Here is a 10999-nt window from a genome sequence, read left to right on the forward strand (position 1 = left end):
CCTGTCAGCCTACATTTGGAACATAAACATCCCTCACTTGGCTGTAGAAGAAATATAAACCTCGTATATTCAATACAAAGCTCCACAATATGGTTGAGCTCTATATCCTAACTCTAAACACCTGCTTGTAACATTTATAGCCAATTATTCCCCCTTAGTACCCTCTCAATGTCCATCCCTCAGTCACAACTCTCCTGCCATACTCTTCTCTTGCCCCTTTACCAAACTCCTCAGTGTTGTCTCTTCCATTTGCATCCCTTCCTCAGTTTGCTTTACCCCTCAATTGTTTTCTTAATTACCTTTCCTTATCTGCCAACAACCTTCTTCTTGTCTTTGAGCGGAATTCTTCAGGGCCTCTGTTGTGTCACTGTTCTCTTTTAATTATCCCGACTCAGTCTCCCTAAATTGTCCTGCCTCAGTTTCTAATTGTTCTGCTCAATCCTGCAAAACCACTCCTCCCTCTTAACCATCAGAATATTTGATAAGAATAAAAGATCTTATTTTTGGAATATCAGAATGCCTCTCCCCATCCCGTTTCCACTCTCAGCACCAGACTCCGCCCCTGCCTCCGTCTATCCCCTGTGTTTGAGCCATATATATATATATACATGTATGTATGTATGTATGTATAGCATAGAGAACTCACATTGGCAGCTAGATTCTTGGAGACAATAGTCTCATTCAGCCCTGGGACCAAACCATGGATCCATTTGGTCCCAGTAAATCTCTCCCTTTCAAACAAAATATTAAACACTCTCTAATCTCCATCTTGCCTCAGTTTCTCCGGCATTACACCTCTTTCTCACTGCTCTAGGACTGCATTTACTCTCTTCACATTCTTTTATAAACCTTTCAATTGCCCCTTTTCTTCCCTTTTTTGGTGCACTGCAAGCAGAATTTGGAGAACTAATGGTCAGCCACGTCTCCAATTAGAGACCATGCCAGGATTAATCTGAGTCCATACCCTTCCTGGGCAGGCCCTGGATCAGAAGCCAGACCTCCTTGCTGATAACTGTTAGCTATATCTCCAGGCCCAGTCTCGCTCTTGGTTTTTGCCTTATATCAGTACCTGCCAATGGGACTGATGGATCTCAAATCCAATAAAATTCATGATTTTTTTCCTTCTTAAAACCAACTTTTCTCCTAATTTCTTTATTTCTGTAAGGGCTCTCTTCAGAAGTAATCAGCTCTTGTTGATTAACAATAGTTCCTTCCCCCAATAATTATGTCTCTTCAATGCAAATGTTCTGAGTTTTAAAAAGCCTTGATTTCTGAATGAAGACTTCCTCACACTCCTTGACTTTATAAGGCTTTAAAGAACAACAACTAACATTTATATATAACATACTCTATTTCAGATATCATGCAAAGCTCTTTACTAGTCTCTCATTTGATCCAGTTGCAAGAGTTTTCTTTTCCCTAATTAACCACTGCATAAATAAGCCAGCACAGGATATAGACAATCTTCAGGTACCTCCACATTATTAAGTGATGGGCAGTTCTACAAGTGACTTTTTGTTGTCTCCTCTGGAGCTACAAGACCCAGGGAGTTTAGGAAAGATTAAACTGAGTCCAAAGGCAGATTTACAAAGCAGTTTTGGTTAAGATGGGTATAGCTGACCTCTCAGACCTGTGGAGGAGGAAGGAATTTATGACCAGAGGAGAACTAGAGATCATTACTAATCACAAAATAGAAGATTTTGATTACATCAAACTAAAAAGCTTTTGTACAAACAAAACTAATGCAAACAAGATTAGAAGGGAAGTAACAAATTGGGAAAATATTTTTAAAGTTAAAGGTTCTGATAAAGGTCTCATTTCCAAAATATACAGAGAACTGACCCTGATTTATAAGAAATCAAACCATTCTCCAATTGATAAATGGTCAAAGGATATGAACAGACAATTCTCAGATGATGAAATTGAAACTATTTCCACTCATATGAAAGAGTGTTCCAAATCACTACTGATCAGAGAAATGCAAATTAAGACAACTCTGAGATACCACTACACACCTGTCAGATTGGCTAAGATGCAGGAACAGATAACGATGAATGTTGGAGGGGTTGTGGGAAAACTGGGACACTGATGCATTGTTGGTGGAGTTGTGAAATAATCCGGCCATTCTGGAGAGCAATTTGGAACTCTGCCCAAAAAGTTATCAAACTGCGCATACCCTTTGATCCAGCAGTGCTACTACTGGGCTTATATCCCAAGGAAATACTGAGGAGGGGAAAGGGACCTGTATGTGCCAAAATGTTTGTGGCAGCCCTTTTCGTAGTGGCTAGAAACTGGAAGATGAATGGATGTCCATCAATTGGAGAATGGTTGGGTAAATTATGGAATATGAATGTTATGGAATACTATTGCTCTGTAAGAAATGACCAACAGGAGAAATACAGAGAGGCTTGGAGAGACTTACATCAACTGATGCTGAGTGAAATGAACAGAACCAGAAGATCACCGTACACTTCAATACTGTATGAAGATGTATTCTGATGGAAGTGGAAATCTTCAACATAAAGAAGAACCAACTCACTTCCAGTTGATCAATGATGGACAGAAACAACTACACCCAGAGAAGGAACACTGGGAAGTGAATGTAAATTGTTAGCACTATTGTCTATCTACCCAGGTTACTTATACCTTCGGAATCTAATACTTAATGTGCAACAAGAAAATTGGATTTACACACATATATTGTATCTAGGTTATATTGTAACACATGTAAAATGTATGGGATTGCCTGTCATCTGGGGGAGGGAGTGGAGGGAGGGAGGGATAATTTGGAAAAATGAATACAAGGGATAATGTTATAAAAAAATTACTCATGCATATATACTGTGGGAAAAAATTCTAAATAAAAAAAAGATGGGTATAGCTGTAGCGAGCTGTCGTCTCCAGAAGCTGCCAGATCGCTCTCTGGGAAGAGATCTGCTGTGTCTACTCAAATCTTTCAGACAGATTCTTCTTCCTGTAGTGAACCGTTGTCTCCAGGCAGTTGCTGTTAACTCTTGTCCTTAGAAGTGACTTCCCTTCCTGCAGAGAGCCCCGTCAAGCCTGATGCAATGCAGAGTCTTTCTCTTGAATCCTGGCTCTGAATCTCCTCCAACTCTTATCCTTCTTCAGGCCGATCTGCTCTCTGCGCCCAGTGCTGTCTCTTTTTATCCTCCCAGAGAATGGGCGTGGGACAATGCAAGGGCTTCTGGGAAGAACCACCCCAGCCAATGAGCTTGCCCCCTCTATCAAGTCAACCTGAGTTCTCACCTTGTAATTGTCCAGAAAACCTGAATTCTCACCTTGTCACCATCCAGACAACCTCAGTTCTCACCTAGTAATCCCAACATATAGCTGGTAGAAAGGAAAAGTTACATCTTTTGCAAAAGAAAAAGGATGCTTAAACTAGTAGAAAGCCTTTACCAAAACTATTTACACCAAACAAAAGAAAACTAATTTTTTTTATCTCAGTTAGGTAATTAACATTTGTTAACCTGCAATAGTTCCGGACTTCCAGAAACTATTAAAAGGCCTAAGAGTTTTCCCTTTTAAGTCTAAAGTGACTGGGGGAGGAAGGTATAGAGACATTCTGTGTTCTACAGAAAAAGAAAATAAATAGAATGACAGTAAATATAGCACAAAATAGAGTCAGTTGTGGTCTCCCCCAAATCCACATAATAGTTCTGGGAGGTAGATGCTTTATTTATCCCTATTTTACAGATGGAGAAACTACAGCAAAGATTAAATGACCTGCCCAGGATCATACAGCTACTAGGAATTGGAAGCTGAATTTGAACTCAGTTCTTCCCGACTCTAGGCGCTGTGTTTTATCCACTATATCACCTGGCTGCGGCTCCTGGAAAATAATAAAGTAATTCCTCCCACCTAGATCCTTTTGACTAGAGGTCAATAAATCTGAAGGCAAAGCTAAAAGTCAAGTTCATTGATGTGCAGGAGCCAGGTGATTAGTAATTACACAAATCAGAGGGAGAATACACACACAGATACACACACACAGAGTTTTGGGGCAGGCAACAAAAGGAATCTATTAGGTAAAGCTGCCTGCACAGGAGACAGATGTACATAATGGTTCTCTGTCTCTCTATCAATATATATTAAATATAAATATATATTAAATGTAAATATATTAAAAATAAATTAAATATATAAATATATAATATATTAAATAAATATTTAAATATATATTAAAATATTTTTAAAATATAAATACAGTATATCTTAATTATATACACACTTTCTCTTCCAAAGATACAAGACTCAGATAAAATACCAAAGTACAAAATGTTTTCCCGTAAGATTAAAAGGAATTAGGCTGGGGAAAGTACTTTTTAAAATAAGAAAGAGGATGCTTAAAGTGTTACAAAGGAAAGAATGAGTTCTTTTACATAGCCATTTCCACTGAATTCAAGGTAGCTTCCCAATCAGGTAATCACCTTTTGTATAATCCAGCTGTTTTTACCACCTTAGATAAAATCTAGAAAGGCTGGCGAGTTCCTAGAACTATTTAGAGTCCATGTAATAGTCTCGAATAAAATAGAATACACTGGGGAAGAACAGAGTATCAGGCAGAAAAAGAAAAATATTTCCTAAGAAATCGAGATCAAAACAAAGTTGGTAATGTCCTTCCTCAAATCCACTTGGGATAACTCCAGCCCAATCTTTCTCCTCTTCCGAATTTTCCTGTCACGGTCCAAGGCATCATGGTGGCCCCAGTCACCCAGACCAACAACTTAAGTGTCTTCTTGGATTTCTCTCTTTTTCCCAAACCCAAACAGATGTGGAATCTCTTTCTCCACCCTCCCCCCCAACATCTGTCTTGACTACAGCTAAAGGTGCGAGTCTCATTCACTGAATGGAAATTCCACATTTTGCAAAGCCAAAACGATTGTATCCAACAGCTTGGTCTGTCTGCCCCAAGTCTCTCCCTAAACCAATTCATTCTGCACGCAACTATTCAGCCGATAGCGGAATGCAAATGCTTGTCCCCGTTACCCTTCTCTTCAGTAAACTCTGGGGGTTCCCTGTCACCTCCAGAACTAAACATCAAATCAAAGCTCCCCCTCCCACCTATCCAGCCTTTTTACACTAGATTGACTCAAACACTCCACTATCCAGCGATATCAGCCTCCATCCTCTTCCTCCCAAAATACTCTCCATCTGATGGAGAATGCCCTCCCTCCTCACTTCCAACTCTGGCCCTCCCTGGCTTCCTGGTCCCCAGCTAAAGTCCCATATTCCACCGATAGCCTTTCCGGATCTGCTGATTAGGGGGCAGCTAACCTGCATAATGCCCAGAGTCATGAAGTCTCCTCTATGTCAAGGTGAGATTCGGACTCAAGCTGTGTGACCCTAGGCAAGTCCCTTCACCCTATTTGCCCCAGTTTCCCCATCTGTGAAATAAGTTGGAAAAGGAAATGGCAAATCCCTCCTCTATTCCTCCCCTGAAAACCCCAATCTAGTCACAGAAGGTTGGATGTGACTGAAGTGAACGCTGGGGATTCTCCTCAGTTGTGTGTGTTGTTTGTACTTAGATATTTGTATATTTGGGTTGGGTTTGGTTTTGATCTCATTAAACTCTGAGATCTTTGTGTCTTGTTTTGTTTTTTTAACTTCATATATATTTTTCATGACTTAGCACAATGCCAGGTAATGGAAAGAGGTGTATAAATGCTTGTTAACTGATAGATGGAGCAGTGGAGGAGACTTAGCATGAGTATGTATACTGCCCAATCATGGCTTTTAATTCTTCCCAGCACTATCTTAGTCGAAGGGGAAGAGTCGGGTTTTCAGTCATGTCTGACTCTTGGTCACCCCATTGGAGGTTTTCTTGACGGTGATCCTGAAGTGATTTGTCGTTTCCTTCTCCTGCTCATTTGACAGATAAGGAAACTGAGGCAGGCAGGATTAGTTACTCTTCAGCATCACACAACTAGTTAGGATCTAAGGTCACATTTGAACTCAGCTCTTCCTCCCTCTAGGCTGGGTGCTCTTCCACTATGCCATCTAGCTGCTGCAAAAGAGCCAGGAGACCACAGCAACCATAGCTCAGTAATTCAGTATTGGGGTCTAGCGAGAATTTATTGGAATTATCAAAAGATGGACAGAGACTCCAGAGTGAGCACTGTTTGGAGTTGAAGAGGCTCATCAGGGAGTTGAAAATGGGTAAGACAGGAACACATAGGCAGTGTGGATATGATGGATGATTAAAGAACTGAAAGAAAGTAACAGGAGGGCCCTGTGAGGATGAATAAGAGAATGACAGATTCCAGATTACATCAGTGATACTTGAAAATAGAATAATAATGTATTTCGACCTGAAAGATAAATTTTGAAGATGAAGGCAATAAAGTAAGAAATTGAAGGTAAAAGTATAAAGATAGAGAAAGAAGAGATAAATTATCCTAATTTGATGGTATGATTGTATTCTTGGAAAATCCTGGACATCAGCAGATACATAATAACTGAAGTATTAAGTTTAACAAAAGTGCAGGCCACAAAACAAACTCTCAATATTGACTGCACTTTAACATAATAATAACATCCAGGAACTAGCTACAGAGAGGTAAATCCCATTCCAAGTAATTACAAAATTCATAAAGTATGTGGGTAACAGTCTACCAAAGCAGAGAACTGGCATAGATCCAAATATAAAACTCTCCTGAAAGAAATATCAATGGAAAAATCAATGCTCATGGTTAGGGTGTGTCAACATAACAAAAATGACAACAATTTAGTGCTATAATAATCGACTTATCAAAGGAATACTTTACAGAACTTGATAAAATAATAAAATTCATTTGGAAAAGCAAAAGATCTAGAATATGCAGGAAACTGATAAAAAATAAAAAGTAGGGACTAAGAGAGAGAAGAGCACTTCAGACCCAAACTGGATGATAAAGGCCGCAGTCATCAAGACCAACTGGTATTACTTAACCCCCCAAAAAAGAAAAAAGACAAGGGAGAATCAGAAACAATGGAACTAAATAATCCAGAGTCTATAAATAGGAAAACAGATGTTACTTAGGAAAGAACTCTATTTAATAAAAACTGATAGGAAAACTGGAGAGTTTCTGTCTGGAAGAAATTAGCCTTAGGGAAAGGTAGGTGGCCCAATGTTTAGAGCACCCACCCTGAAGCCAGGAGGACTGAATTCAAATCTGGCCTCAAGACACTTAACACTTCTTAGCTGTGTGACCCTGTTTTTTTTTTTTAACCCCAATTGCCTCAAAAAGATTTTTTAAATTAGGTTTAAACCCCCAGCCTGTATGGAAAAGGACATAGCTTCCAGGAACAAGGAGGACCTCAATCCCCTGCTCTCTGAACTTGTAAGATTTGATTTGGGTATCATGGTTAATCTGTGTTCCAGGAATAAATGAGCTGGAGTTTTAAAAGAGGGTAGTCAAGATGCCAGATAATGGTAATAATTAGCAATTACTTCCTTAGATTCTGTGCGTTTCCTAAGTGCCTTCAAGTATCTCCATGACAGAGCTTCTTAAATGTTTCCCACTCCCGACTACTTTTCACCAAAGAAACCTTTTACATCATCCTTTTAGTAGTACCATGGACAGAGGCTTTCACTCTACATTAGCTAGGTCATCAAGCAATCTCTTAGCCTTTGCTTAAGTAGGAAAGGAAAAGTAAGAGAGTAGATTTCTTGGCTTTTTCCATATTCTGGCCACTGTTAGGTCCTGTTTGCTCCAATCTCTGGAAGCATTGTTGATAGGAGAAGCCCCCAAATCTGTTAGCCCAAGGTAGGAGTTTTATTTGTACTCTTCCTCCCTCCCGAGCAGAACCAGGTTGGGATTTGGAGTTGCAGACATCCCTGTTCCTTTCTTGCCTCCTAATGTGATTATCCACCAGTCTCTAGAACAGTAAAGGAAAACCCTGGATTTCAGCCTTCACAACTCAGTTTCCCACCCCCTGCTATTAGAATTACTCACTATAGCTTCCATTTATCAACCTTTTGCCCAGAACCCAGAGAGAAAAAATAAATGAGGGTATGTAGAGATTTTAGGCATATATATGTCCTTGTGTGTATATATGGTATGTATTTGTGAATATATATCTATGTGTATGTGGCTGGACATCAGGCTGGACATTGTATGTCATACAAAGAAAATCCTGTTACCTTTTTGGGTCTCATTTTCTCCACCTATAAAAGGGATTAACACTCCAGTTCCTACTTTGGAGAATTTTTTGAAACTCCAATGAGATCTTGGCTAGATAAACATAAGGTTAAAGTGTGCTGTGCCTGTGTTATTATATGTAAATGTATAAATTATTACTGTGAGTATTATTTTTTAAAAATAAGGGAGCCCCACATCCAATGGATTATGGATCATCATCTATTATTCTTTTCAGCTTTTTTTTAAATAGAAAAAGAGTTTAAAAGTGAATTTTTCTGAATATACATTCATACTGCTAAGTCCTTAACCTCTTATCTAGTAAAAATATATTGGATCTAGATGTCCAAACCTACCTACAGGCAGATACACTTTGAATGTTTTAAAATCATGTAGTAGGAGTGTATAGTAGTACAGCCAACAATCTCTGAATAAGAGGCTTCTCAGTTTTCCCCCTTAGACCTTGCCCCATGATTGATAAGATAGAAGAGAATCTAGACTTGAAGTCAGCATCAAATCCTTTGGAATTTAGGGGTTTGGAAAATATTTTTGGAGGGAAGAGTAGTCCTCTGTTCTACTTCCTTCGGAACAGTTGGAAAAGTGTCAGTATATAGCTAGTTGACCATTGCTATTAATGTGTATAATGTTTTCCAGATTCTGCTCATTTTACTACACATCAAATTACATAAATCTTTTCAGGGTTTTCTGAAACTGTTATTTCTTATAGACAATATTATTCCATGACAATCATGCACCATAACTTGCTCATTCTCCATTTAATGGGTATTCTCTCAATTTCCATTTTTTTGTTAGCACAAAAAAAAGAGCAGCTATAAATATATTTATACATAGAGGCCATTTTCTTTTTTTTCCTAAATCTACCTAGTAGAGGTATTTCTAAGATCAATAGATATGAAGAGTTTTATAGCCCTTTGGACATAGTTTCAAATTACTCTGTTGATTGGTTGGATGAATCAGTTCACAAGGCCAGAAATGAAACATTACTGTCCTAATTTTCCCACATTCCTCCATTGTCATTTTCCTTTCTATTATATTAGTCGATCTGATAAGTGTGAAGTGGTATTTCAGAGTTGTTTTAATTTGTATTTTATAATCAATAGTGATTTAGAGCATGTTTCATATGAGTATAAGATAGCCTTGATTTCTTCTTCTGAAAACTTTGTTTATGGCCTTTGATTATTTGTTAGCTGAAGAATGATTCATATTTTTATAGATTTGACTCAGCTTTCTCTATATCTGAGAAATGAGTCCTTACTTTAAAAAATCAGCTTTTAAACTTTCCTCCCAGTTTTCTAATCTCAGCTGCATTGGATTTGCTTGTGCAAAAGCTTTTGAATTTAATGTAACCAAAATTATCATTTTGCTTCCTATAATGCTTTCTATCTCTTGTTTTGTCATAGATTATTTCCTTACCCCTAGGTCTAATGGGAAAGATCTTTCATGCTTTCCTAATTTGTTTACAATATTGATCTTTTTGTCTAAATCAAACTTATCTTGACTTTGTTATGTAGCACGAGATAGTGGTCTGTACCCAGTTTCTGCAAAACTGCTTTCCAGTTTTCCTAGAAGTTTTTATATCAAATAGTGAGTTCTTGGTACAACACCTTAACTCCTGCTTTCAAAAGGAAGGTGGCAGATCTTTCAATTCAGAATCTTCAATACCCAAATGACCTATCATCATATATCTTTCAAATGCCAGAAGAGTCTGCTTGTGATAAATGTTCCGTACAATGTTCCCCCTGGGTCTCACCTTCACCTTTTTAGTTCATTGGGATGCTAACACCCAGAAATGTATAGTGCAGAGGAAGAGGAAGAGCTGCAAACTGGAGAAGAAATTAAAATTCAGATAGATATTTCATGGTCTAGATCCAGTAATATGGCCACCCTACCCAGTGTTCTAGGCAGAGTTCTACACAGAACTTACTTTATAACTCTGGGCAAGACCCAGAAACTGTGAAACTCTTTCAGTTTATTATCTGTAAATGATGCCTTGACCATAGGATCACTGTTGTGATTAAAGCAAGGAAAGTATTTGGTAAAACATAACAGTCCTATAGACTTGTCATATATTATTTTCTTATGAAAAAAGGACTAATCAGTCCAAACATTCAAAAAGTAGATTAAGATTTTATCTAATGTGTGTGTATACACATATATCCACATTTAGAGATCTATATTTACATACAAATATCCATATGTAATATACATATATATCATTCTATATTTCATGCACAAGTCTTCCATGCTAGCAAAATTTTGGAAATCTAATATCATTCTATAGCAAAATATTTATAGCCGTTCTTCTTTGTGGTTGCAAAGAATTGGAAATTGAAGGGAAGCCCATCATTTGGGGAATGGCTGAACAAATTGTGGTATATGAATATTCTGTAAGAAATAATGAGTAGATAGATTTCAGAAAAACCTAGATTCATATGAACGGATGCTGAGTGAAATGAACAGAACCAGAACATTGTTCACAATAACAGCAAGACTGTGTGATGATCAACTACAACAGACTTAGTTATTTTCACTAATACAAAGATTGATCCAAGACAATTTGAAAAGCCTTGAGATGGACAATGCAATTCACATCCAGAGAAAAAACTGAGGAGTCTGTATGCAGATCAAAGTGTGCTATTTTCACTTTTTTTGTTTATTTTTTCTTTCTTGTGATTTTCTCCTTTTGTTCTAATTCTTTCACAAGATGACTCATGTAGAAATGTGTTTAAAATAACTATACATGTATAACCTATCTTAGATTGCTTGCTGTCTTGGGGAGAGGGGAAAGGAAGAGGGAGAAAAATTTGAAAGTCAAAATTGTACAAAAAATGAATGTC

General features: G+C 37.9%; 1 protein-coding gene across 1 annotated transcript in view; it reads right to left on the bottom strand.

Annotated features, from left to right (window-relative positions):
* The window catches only part of LOC141562595 (uncharacterized), a 173344-nt gene that overhangs the window by 72058 nt on the left and 90287 nt on the right, over positions 1–10999 (bottom strand). The gene's annotated exons all lie outside the window — the stretch shown is intronic.

Source organism: Sminthopsis crassicaudata, chromosome 3 (genome assembly GCF_048593235.1).
Source record: "Sminthopsis crassicaudata isolate SCR6 chromosome 3, ASM4859323v1, whole genome shotgun sequence".
In the NCBI taxonomy this organism is placed as follows: Eukaryota; Metazoa; Chordata; class Mammalia; order Dasyuromorphia; family Dasyuridae; genus Sminthopsis; species Sminthopsis crassicaudata.